This window comes from Thamnophis elegans, chromosome 8 (assembly GCF_009769535.1).
Source record: "Thamnophis elegans isolate rThaEle1 chromosome 8, rThaEle1.pri, whole genome shotgun sequence".
In the NCBI taxonomy this organism is placed as follows: domain Eukaryota; kingdom Metazoa; phylum Chordata; class Lepidosauria; order Squamata; family Colubridae; genus Thamnophis; species Thamnophis elegans.
The window spans coordinates 61216277-61229039 of NC_045548.1; the positions used below are offsets into that span (position 1 = coordinate 61216277).

Genomic DNA, 12763 nt, shown 5'->3' on the forward strand with positions numbered 1-12763 from the left:
CTTAGAAAAGATTTTAAAGCCAGTACATTGTTATGGTATAAGGTCACAAGACATGGGAGTAAAATAGATGAAAGAAAGTACACAGGAATAAAGGAAAATGAATTTTAAAGACTTGTAAATTATAGGATATCACTAGAACTATTTTCGGCAGTAAGAATTTAACAAATAGTATATTGTTGTGATTTATTGCCTTCATATTCCATATGAGTTTGGAAAGTAGTTGATTGTGACCAAAAATATTAATAAAACACAGATCTTCATGTTTCTACACTTTCACCCACAGGCTTTTCACTATTCAAACATTATAACATGTTATCAGAACTAAGATGTTCATATCAAACAAGTAAAGGAAGTATGTTTAATTTCTGCACTCATACAATAGCTTCACTTGCGGTTAAAATATATATGTATATATCCAGCACCAGGAATAATGTATGCATCCTATGCCATTGTTTTAAAAAAAACTACAATCATGGGATAATGGGTTGGATCCAGATGTATTCATGCTTGGAATCGATCTAAGGTAAGTGTCATTTAAATTTAACTGAGTCTAGATCCACAAGGATTATTTATTTGAAATCCCCTCCGGAAATGATCATACGTTTAGAAGTATGGACAGAATAGAAGAATTGACATCCATCTATCTATCAATGATAGATAGGATATTTAATTTTTAAAAACTGGAATAAGAATACAAGGCAGATCTAAAGTTACAGGCAGTCCTCAACATGCAACAATAATGGAGCCTGCCTGTTACAATTTTAAGTCATAAATCATAAATGACTGACCCAATTTTACAACTTTTTTTTTCAGCATTAGTTAAGCAGATGTTGTGTACCCATGGTTTTCAATGGGGCCAATTTTGTTGGATAACTAACTTCTAGTTTTTTTGCAAAGTAATCAAAAATTGCAATCATATGATCAGGGGACACTACAGATGACTGTAAATGTAGCTGTGTTGTCTCAGCTCAGTCATGTGGCTGCAAGGTGTGAGTGACTGTCAGAACTTTGAAGTCAAGTTGTAGGTGGTCCACAGGTAGGTCTGTCATAGCAGGGATCAGTTGCTAAGCAACAGCTGGACATAAGTCTAATACGACCTGTATACTCCTGGTTGATTGACAAGGTCTCCAAGCAAGGTTTTGTTGCATGCAGCTATTTATTGCAGATAGATCTTCTCAGTGATAGTATCTTTATTCTAGAATAATACTGAAATTATTGGGCAGTCTGTTACTACTATAATGTTTGTAAGATGCCCAGAGTCACCTCTGGATGGAATGGAATCCCCTGCAGATTTTACTCCACCATTCATTGCTAACTCTAGGGGATGGTGCTCATCTCCATTTCAAGGCCATTGTGAGCCAGCACTGTCTGAAGATATTTCCGCAGTCATGTGGTCAGCATGCCATCAAGGAGCACTGTTACTTTCCTACCAAAACAGTACCTATTTATTTACTCACAAGGGCTTGCTTTCGAACTGCTAGATTGACAGAAGCTGGGACGAGAATGGGAGCTCACCCGTTGCATGGCATTCAGTTCTTGAATCTGGGCTTCCGGCTTTTCAGCCAACAAGTCCAGTGTCTTAACCACTAATCACCATGCCGCCCAGTGATGGGTTACAGATCCCATCACAACTGGTATGCTGTGACGGGGATGGGCATACACCTTGGGCACGTTCGCTGCACACGCATGTGCACCCACTGCCCTGCGATGCTCCAACTGCTCAGTGGAGGTCACGTAGGTGCTGTACACTGCAGTGCATGCACAAATGGCCCGGTTGGCTTAAATACAGGTAAGGAACACGGGTGGGCAGGTGGGCCCTCCAAAACACCATTCCGGTACGGTGGCTGCTGCTCCCAACTGCCACCAGTATGCCCCTACCGGGGCGTACCAGCCGGAACCCACCATTGGTGCCGCCCCTAGATGAGATGGGTAGCACATAAATCCAATAAATAAATAAAATAAATCCCTTTTAGATGACCTACTATGCAGTTCTTCTTGTAATGAATGGTGAATAGTTTTGCTTTATTTTCTCCATTTTATAAAGCTAGAGTGTTACATTGTTCTGACTTTCTACATTTATTATTGCATTTTAAAGACACTGATTATAATCCATTTTGAGAAACAATGGCATAAAGTGCATTAAACTAACAAACAAATGCTCCTTGTTCTATCTATTTGACAGATCTCTGGGGGTACTTTACAGAAAAGTGTCTCCTGAACTTTGCAGTGTGTGCTGACTTCCCTAATACTTTCATTCCTTACAGCTCTCAGTTGTACGTATCTGACCTTCATGAATTTCCCTTCCCAACTGAGCATTTGCTTTATTTCTTACAAGCGGATATGAAAGTCAGAGAAGTCATTGTGGCTATTATCTAAGTATTTACCAGTAGACAATCATATCTTAAAGTGCTGCTCAGCAGAACATTTCTTGAGAAATTGGCTTTCATCAAGAACAGGTATCTGAAACACTTGACACACAAATAAAAATAACTGGAAACAGGGCTTAAAAAGGAAATAAACCCTTTAGAAACTTTCTAGTGTCATTTTCAAGGAACAGACCTGCAGGCTTGATAGTCTGTTAAATTAGCTTCAATTCTGCTTCTTCCCCCCCCCCCCAAATATGGTACAACAAACAAGCAAACAAATAAAACAGAACTTGAAAAATTAAGCAATTGTACTCTGGTTATGCAAGCACAAGAACTCAGCGGAAATTTGGTGATGATCTCTTGGTATGAAGGATGAGGCAGAGTATCTATATGTAAGGGCCAAAGAAATCAAGTGAGTGTGGTGTAAACCAAAAAACTATGAGTTCTAGTCCTAGGCATGAAAAATGGATGGGTGACCTGGAGCATATCATTAGGATACTGTGAATTATAGTCCCAATTTTGGTAGGAAAGTTGGCTGGGTACCTTTCAGCCAGTCACTCTCTCTCAGCCTAACCCACCTCACAGCTTGTTGTAGGAAAAATAGGAAGAAGGAGTATTATATAACTTTGCTGTTTTCAGTTACTTATAAGGCCAAACCCCCACCGTAGGGAGGAGGAACCGACCAGGTGGTTCCGCCCCAGGCGACTGATGGACCCTCTGAGGTTCCAGACGGAGCTTGGGGTTATTCCTGATACCCTCGCCCACAGTTCAGCGGAGACTCTGGCTGCTGCCTGGTACTCGGCGGCATTGGAGTCTCTCGACCGGATTGTGCCACTACGGCCCCTCCGGGTCAGCGGATCCCGGAGGCCTCCTTGGTTCACCGAGGAGCTCCGGGAGAAGAAGCGCCGGAGGAGACGCCTAGAGCACTTGTGGAGGTCCGATAAGTCCGAGTCGAACCGAGCAATCCTAACAACCTGCACCAAGGATTACATCAGGGCACTTAGGGCAGCAAAAAGATCTCATATTGCCACCTTGGTTGCGTCCGCTGAGTCCCGCCCAGCCGCCCTGTTTAGGATAACCCGTTCCCTCCTAAATAGGAGGGATACGGGGGAACCCTTGCAGGGTAGAGCTGAGGATTATGCCCAATTCTTAGCGGACAAAGTTGCTCCGTTTCGGTCGGACTTGGACTCCACCGCTGCAGATCCAGCCGGGACACAAGAGGATTACTTGGCAAACCATCTCTGGGTTGAGTTTCAGGATGTTGCCTCTGGGGATGTGGACAAGGCCATTCGAGCTGTGAGTGCCTCCACCTGTACTCTGGACCCGTGTCCCTCCTGGCTGGTTGCCAACAGCAGTGAGGTGACACGTGGCTGGATCCAGGCGGTTGTAACCGCCTCCCTTCGGGAGGGGCACTTCCCCGCCGCACTTAAAACGGCGGTGGTGAGACCCCTCCTGAAGAAACCATCCTTGGATCCAGCCGTTTTAAATAACTACCGTCCTGTCTCCAACCTTCCCTTTGTTGGGAAGGTTGTTGAGAAGGTGGTGGCCTTTCAGCTTCAACGGGCCTTGGAGGAAGCTAGTTACCTTGACCCCTTCCAGTCCGGCTTCAGACCCGGTTACAGCACAGAAACCGCTTTGGTCATATTGACCGATGATCTCTGGAGGGCCAGAGATCGAGGCCATGCATCCATCCTGGTTCTCCTTGACCTCTCAGCGGCTTTCGATACCATCGACCATGGTATCCTTCTGCGACGACTGCGGGAGGTGGGGGTGGGAGGCACTGTTTTGCAGCGGTTCTCCTCCTACCTCTCGGACAGGTCGCAGTCGGTGTTGGTCGGGGGGCAGAGATCGTCCCTGAGGCCCCTAAAATATGGGGTGCCGCAGGGCTCGGTCTTATCCCCCCTACTATTTAACATATACATGAAACCGCTGGGCGAGATCATCCGGAGGCACGGGATAAAATACCATCAATATGCGGACAATACGCAATTGTATCTGTCCGCCCCGTGCCAACTCAATGAAGCGGTGGATGTGATGAACCAGGGTCTTGAGGCCGTTAAGAACTGGATGAGTGCTAACAAACTGGTACTCAACCCGGACAAGACCGAGTGGCTGTTGTGTTTCCCTCCCAACAATTTGGCTAATGTTCCACCTATCAGGCTGGGGGGTCAAATTCTATACCCCTCAGATAGGGTTCGTAACTTAGGAGTCCTCCTGGATCCACAGCTGACCTTCGACCATCATCTGTCGGCTGTGACCAGGGGGGCATTTGCCCAGGTTCGCCTGGTCCGCCAGTTACGACCCTACCTGAATCGGGAGGCTCTCACAACAGTCACTCGAGCCCTTGTGATCTCTAGGCTGGAATACTGCATTGTGCTCTACATGGGGCTGCCCTTGAAGTGCATCCGGCGGCTGCAGTTAGTCCAGAATGCGGCCGCGCGAGTGATAGTGGGCGCACCGTGGTTCGCCCACATAACACTCATCCTCCGCGAGCTGCACTGGCTACTTGTTGACCTCCGGGTGCGCTTCAGGGTCCTGTTGACCACCTTTAAAGCCCTTCATGGTAGTGGATCTGAGTACTTGAGAGACCGCCTTCTGCCGATTACCTCCCTCCGACCGATAAGATCGCACAGACTGGGCCTCCTCCGAATCCCATCTGCCAGTCAATGCCGACTGGCGACTACATGGAGGAGAGCCTTTTCTGTTGCAGCTCCGACCCTGTGGAACGATCTCCCCGTCGAGATACGCACCCTCACCACCGTCCAGGCCTTCCGCGCAGCCCTTAAGACCTGGCTATCCCAACAGGCCTGGGGATAAGTCTTCGATTTGCCCCACCCGAGTGTGAATGTTGAATGCAAGTTGTGTTTTTATTATTTTATTTATTTTGTGCACATATTGTTTGTTTTGAATTTCACCCCTTATAGCTAATATATTCTATACAATTCATTTCTGCCCTGATGCTTATCTAATCTCGTTTACTTGCTAATAAGGCCAAACATAATATGGATCCTTCTTATGCATATACCATAAATCTACTCCACATGGTCTTATTGATATAAGTTTTTATTTTAGTTCATAAATTAAATTTTCTTCCTTCCTACAATCATACTTTGTTGTATTATATAACTTCCCTAAGTGCAGTCTGAATACAGATAAAAATAATATATTTTAATATTTGGATAAAGTTATGTGAAAATGGAAAGAGAGGAAATTTAATATGATCAATTGTGGGTATAATACTTACTCTTCGACCTTCTTCTTCTACAACTGCCACCATGTGGACAATTTATTTGCAGCAGCTCTTACTTTCAGATTAAAAGTTACCCTTTCTAAAAAATTGTTCTTCCACAATTTTTGATTCACAACATTAGCTCAGCAAAGTCTGGGATAGGTTTAAATATTTGCAACTTAATATCTGATTAGCCTAGAATGCTAACAGCAGCTCACATCTATATTTCAAACTGTCAAGCTTTCCTTAAATCACTTTTTGTTCACTGTACCCATTTTCATTTTGAAATTAGTCTTTGATGTCTAATTCTGTGCTGTTCATTATATTTATTCCCTGTTCTTAATGACTCGGTGTCGTCTTAAACTTTTATTTTTATTTCTCTTTATTTGATTTTGCCCAATCCTCCAGCAATTCTTAGCAAGTGGAAATGTTAGTGGGACCAAGAGGGAACTTGGATTGGAAAACTCTAAGAAAGTTAATGTCCATGTTCTGCCAACTGCTTCAAAATCAATTTTCCCAGGTACCAGAAAGAAAATATGACCAGATGAGCTAATTCTACTCTATTGTAAGGCTACTTTGAAAGCAGGGGTGGGCTTCAAAAATTTTAGCAACAGGTTCTCTGCCCGGTTGCTGGATGGGCGTGGCCTAGTTGGCTTCCTGCACCACGGCGGTGGGGCGTTTTCGCCCTCCTTGGGCTCTGGAGGTTCTCCAGAAATAAGCCTGTTTCCGGCCTTCTGGAAGGCCCATTTTTCATTCTCCCTGGGCTCCAGAGGCTTTCCTCGAGCCTCCAGGAGGGCAAAAATGGCCTTCCCCAGGCTACAGAGGCTCCCTGGTAGCCAGAAATTGGCCCAGTTCTGGACTGCTGGATCCTCCAGGAGGCCCATTTTTTGCCCTCCCTGAGCCCCTGCGCGGGCCCTGCATTTAACCGGCATCCAAAATGAGCAGCATGGAGATTCCTGGGAGGGATGGGAGGGGCCAGCCAAGAGTAGGATTTTGGGGTTCTCTGAACTGCACAGAATCTTCACTAGAGGATCGCCCAGACCCGGGCAAACCTAAAGCAGCCCACCCCCTGATTAAAATAATAAAATAATGTTGAAAATGTGAAGACATAAATTCCAACTATTCCTTTTATCCCAATATTCCCTCTGATATTTTAAGGCAATTTTTTTCAAGTTTCTTTCTTTGCTTGGTAAGCAGTGGCACGCTCTTTCTTTTATTTGATCATTCCCCAGGCAACAACTCTTCCTCTTGTCCATCAAGGTCATACTTATAAAATTCAAGTTCCACTCTATACTTCGCAAAAAAAAAAAAAAAAAAATGCACTTTAAACTTTCCTAAATTGTGTTTTTGACCTTAACTTCAAATAGTTTATTATTGGATTCTCTGTACCAGTTGTCAGGAATCAATCACAAGAAATTATCAGAGCAGAAATATGGAGGTTATACATGGAAGGTGAACTTTTTGTCTCATACAGGGCCACACAGGAAAATAAAATGGTGTTTTAAACTAGCAGAAGGTAGAGTTTAAGTATCAGCCCTTTACGTATCACCTTAAGTATCAGGAGCCCTGGTGGTATAGCAGTTCCAATGCAGTATTGCAGGCTAACTCTGCTCACAGCCTGGAGTTTGATCCTGACAGGCCTCAGGTTGAGTCAGCCCTCAATCTTTCCAAGATGAGTAAAATGAGGGCGCAAAATATGGGGGTAATATGCTTTGTATCTATTGTACATTGTAACCTGCGCAGAGAATGCTGTAAAGTACTATGGGTGATATATAAGTATATATAAGGCTTATAGGTATTTAAGAAGTGGTGGGATCCTCCTGGTTTAACAATTATTTATTTTCTTTCATTATAATCATGGTTATCATTTTTATTCTAAACAGTTTATAATTGTAATTTTAATGATGTTCCCTGTGGATGTTTTAGCTGGTTCTATGTGTCATTGGATTGCTGCCAATTGCTGAAAGCCCTGATTGATTTGGCAGGATACAATAAAATAAATATTCAAGTATCCCTTCAGGCACCTGGATGAATGCTATTTATATTTCTCCTCTCCTCCCCCCAAGGCTAAACATACCCAGTTTCTTAAAACTCTCCTCGCAAAAAAAGTTTCCAATTTCCTGATCAAATTTATTGCCTTTATTTTCAAACTGTCTTAGTTTGGCGTAAATGATCTCTGTACCAGTGGTGGGTTTCAAAAGTTTAGCTTAGCTGGGGGCTGGACCGCATGGCGAAGGCATATGTAGGGCTTGGATGGGCGGGGCGAGCAAACAGCAACTGGGCTACTGGTTTTCCAACCTTGGGGAAATGGCCACCACCAGTTTGCATGAACCAGTGCAAACCGGCTGAATACCATCTCTGCCCTGTACACAAGTTTGGATCTCACCAATACAGAAGAGAATTAATCACTTATTTGGAAACTACATTTCTGTTCACTCTGCTAAATATGTATTTATCTTTTCTATAGCTGTCTCACTTCAGAGTCTAATACTTAGCTTGTGGCCAACTACTATTCCAATAACTCTTTTCATGAAAACTTTTACCAAGCTTGGATCATCTTTTCTTTTCCTGATCTTTCCTCCAATAAATGATTTATCCAGAGAAGCATTTCTTTCTTTTAAATCAATTCTCTAATTTTCAGCTTGGTTCTTATTTTGCAACTGTGCACTATTTTCTAGAGTAATCTCAGCCCATTCTGCAAATATCTGCTGATCTGATCAGTGTTTTCTTCCTCTCTTATCTACAAGATTAATAAAAAAAGAAAGAAATTAAAAAGTGGAAAGAATGAAACATGTGGCATCCCACTTGAAGTCATTCCAGTTTGGTGGTAACTAACTTAGGAGGTCTATTTGCGCAACGTTGCAGGAATCCACCAAAATCATAATTAAATTAGCTTTCTAATCAGAATGCTATGGTGTATTTTTCCAATGCTTGGCAGAGATCAGTACTGCAGGCTACTTCTGCTGACTGCCAATTACCAGCAGTTCAAGCCTAACCAGCTCGAGATTGACTCAGCCTTCCATCCTTCTGAGGTCAGTAAAATGAGGTTGGGATAATATGTTGACACTGTAAACCACTTAGAGAGGCTGTAAAGCACTATGAAGCGGTATATAATCTAAGTGCTATTGCCTCAAGAAATTATTTTTGGTTTCTTCTGCTTCTTTACTTTCCCATCCATTGGCATTGTTCATGATTGTATGCATGCATACATACATACATACATACATACATACATACAATCATGAACAATGTTGATGGATATATACAGTACATATGCAAAAAGCTAAGAGAACCATACAGTTGGCCTTGACATATAACCAGTTACTTAGTGACAGTTCAAAGTTATGATGAGCCCACCCCCAGCAAAAAAAAAAAAGCTATTTTCCCCCATCATATATAATATCCCCATGATCATGTTACTGGATTTTGGGCACTCACCAACTGGCCAGCTTTTACGAACATTTGCAATGTTCCATGGTCATGTAACTCTGATTTTCAATGGGATTTACTTTCTTTTTCCAGCAAAATCCAGCCCATACAAAATAATGGGTTTACTTAATGACTGTTGCAAAACAGGTCATAAATCGGGTTCAGTTACATAGTGACCCATTTACAACTTGCAACTGTAATTGGAGGATTCATTAATTCCACCTAAGATTATCCCATTTTCTAACAGAAAAAATAAATAAATAAAAGAAAAATATTCTATTTGTATGAGATTATTTTTCTCATTTATTAATATTGCTAGAATTATTGTACTAATATGTTGATGGCTTTTTATATTAAACTCAATTTGACTTTGAATAAAACAATTGAGGATACAAGAGATTTGTAGCTTTTTCTTAATTAAGCATGAATTTTCAGCATTGTAAGTAATTACTCCATGATCAAAATATTTGCTGACAAGAAAAAAAAGAGTACAAATCAGGTTAATAGAATAAATGTTAAGTTGAGTTAAATAAGGTATAAACAATGTAAAATAAAATAATTAGTTTTGTGATTATTAACTTTTAATTATACTACCAATGGACCTCACTGTTACATTAACTACAATACAACACAAAGGGATATTATTTTTTTGGGTGGGGAAAGAATCTAAGTAGAATTCTTTATGCAAACTGACAATTACAGTCATTCGATACTCATTCAAAAAGTTATTTGCCAAAGGTCATAATAAAGTCATTTGAATTTATGCTAAAGTACAAACTAAACCACACTGAAAATTAATGGACAATCACTTGTGTCTTTAAAATTAATTGAAACATAACTTTTTTTTATTAGGCTTTGAAACAACTTATTCATTTCATTATTTGTATTGTTGAGGTAGTGTGATTTGCTTTATCAAGGGCAAGAGCCAACTCACTTCACCCTAGCCAAGAAATGTAGGTGCCTTCAAGACAGAAGAAGGTTATCTCAAACTTCCTCCATAAGTGTTGGCTACAGCGATTTCTCTTTTGAAAATGCTATGGAAATATATAGATTCAGAAGAATACATATCAAACTGGTTTTATTAAATAAATGCAGTCCTATGTTCCTTGAAAAGACTATCTTGGAAATCAGAAGTTCAGCTTAGGACATCTCATTTTCTTTTATTTTACTATTTTATTTTATTATTTTATTTTTCAAACAGCTGTGTCAAAAACAATTGGAGACATAGTAAAAAAATAATGCAATTTGTATTATATGATTTTATTGCAAGAAACAGTTAAAGTGTAATTTGATCCGTATTTCTTTCCAATGCCTACGAATGTTGTTGGACTTACTGATAAGAAATATATAGTGACTACAATGGAGATTATTTCTAAAATAAATATGATGTTTCTGATAATTATATTTAAATTATAAAATCCATGCAAGAAATAATGTTTGTGTTCCCTAAAATAATTTCTCAAAGAAGATAGTTTGTAGGACATTGTTCCTATTTATTTGTCTACAGATACTTCTACTAGATTCATATTATATCCTGTTTTTCTTCCGGGACTTCAAATTGACAGCACTTTTGAGGGTTGTTGGACTGAGAACAAGTAACTACCACTTTACACATTCCCCCATGATAATGTATCAATACTGTTCCTGTTTCAAATATCCCATTTGAAAATATGTTTTTCCAAGTCAAAATCTATAAGGAACTCTAATGAACATTATAATAGTTTGAGACAAAAATTGAACAAGTATTTCAGAAACAATGGGAGGGAAAAAAAGGGAAATAACAGGACTGTAAGCAATAACAGCATAGTAAAAGAAATCAAGTGAGATCTCTGATGGGATGGAGAACACAATTGCTGGTTTGGGTGAAAAAATACAAAATTCCAACATGCCTGTGCCTATGAATGTTGATTCAATAGCAACTGTTATCTTCCCATATTAACTGAAATATCAAAAATACACACCTTTAATGATACATTTTGAATTGTAATTTAGCATTGAGATTCATACAGGCTAAAAGCTATGATAGCAATATCAATAGCACTTAGACTTATATACCACTTCACAGTGCTTTACAGCCCTCTCTAAATGATTTACAGAGTCATCATATTGCTCCCAACAATCTGGATCCTCATTTTACCAATCTCAGAAGGATGGAAAGCTGAGTCAACCTTGAGCCTGGTGAGATTCGAATTGCCGTATTGCAGGCAGCCAGTAGTCAGCAGAAGTAGCCTGCAGTACTGCATTCAAACCACTGCGCCACTACGGTTCTTATGAGAATGATATGAGAAGCACATGTTTATATAAGAATAGTAAATAGATGCATTGATTATATCTAATTTATTTTCTAATTGAGAATAATCACTCTTCAGATCATATTCAATCATCTTTGTCACTTTTTAATTAATGAATGTTCTTTCATGTACCCATTTTATGTTTTCTGTTTCCTTTTAAATACATAAATGTAGTGGGATTTTTTGTGTGTGTTACAGTACTTTTTTTTTCATCTCAGCCAACTGAAAAGAAATTGTTGCAATTAAAAATATCAACATAGAGAGAGAACATTTTTCTATCCATTTTGTTTCTCTATATAATTCTGATTTCATCCCTCAGCCAAATATAGAACAAACATATAGAACATTATAAAATGATTATTTTATGGAATTATGCCAGAATAAATCTAAAGCAAAGCAAAACAAAACAAATCTAATATGGGTTAATAACTTTAATATATGTGTCTATTATTGGAATATTACTACTTCTAGTGATATGCTAAAGAAGGTAGACTAAAAATAATTCCATAAAAAAGAGTGATATCTTACTATATTCCACCATGAATTCCTGCAGAATTCCACATATGTTTATCATAATGTCTGTCAAATATTTGAACAAGTGATGGCTTGCATCTGAAGGGACACAGATACTTCAAATCATATTTAGTGTGCATGTGATAAGGATGTTTCTGACTCCTTAATGTGGATCCTGACTAAGAGGTTGTTGTGGCTTGTAGTTCAAGAGATTTGTCATCCACTTGTAAGTGATGGGTCTGAGTTAATACAGGAGGCTGTAGATTCTGATAGTAAAATCTCACGGTCTGACCTTGTGAAAGTGCCAAGCCCTAAATCATACTTTATCACACTGTCAGGTTAAAAAAGGCTAAGCAGTGAAAGCTGGCCCAGCTCCTTAAGAGGAATGATTATTAACACCTGTAAGAAGAACATAGATTATGGCTATTCAAGAGCATTGTTCAGATCTCCTTTTTTGAAGCAATTCTCATGTTCCAGACCTGTCTTCCTGGGACACAGTACTTCAAGTACCTCCTTCTCCTTGTCTTCTAATGAGACCTTTTCCTTGGTTTATGGACAGTCATTTGTGAAACGTTCTAGCACCCGACCAGTGGTGGGTTTCAAAAATGTTTGGAATCTCTTCTGTAGGTGTGGCCTGCTTTCTAGGTCCACTGGTGGAACCTCTTCTAACCGGTTTGGTAGATTTGATGAACCGTTTCTACCGAATAGGTACGAACTGGTAGGAACTCACCTCTCACCCGACCTATAGAGTGTCTTGATTTCTGATTTCTGACTTCAAACTCCCCTGGCTAGCAACTTGCAGAACTTGGCATGATTACAGCTTTCTTTTTTTCTTTTTTAAAATCTGTTTGAATATGCTTTCTCTTTGAAGAAATGGCAAGCACTTATTGCTGCCTCAGGATTTACAGTACATCCAAAAAAAAAAAAAAAAAGGC

General features: G+C 40.1%; 1 protein-coding gene across 1 annotated transcript in view; it reads right to left on the reverse strand.

Annotated features, from left to right (window-relative positions):
* Positions 1 to 12763, reverse strand: part of CSMD3 (CUB and Sushi multiple domains 3) — a 791530-nt gene that overhangs the window by 317052 nt on the left and 461715 nt on the right.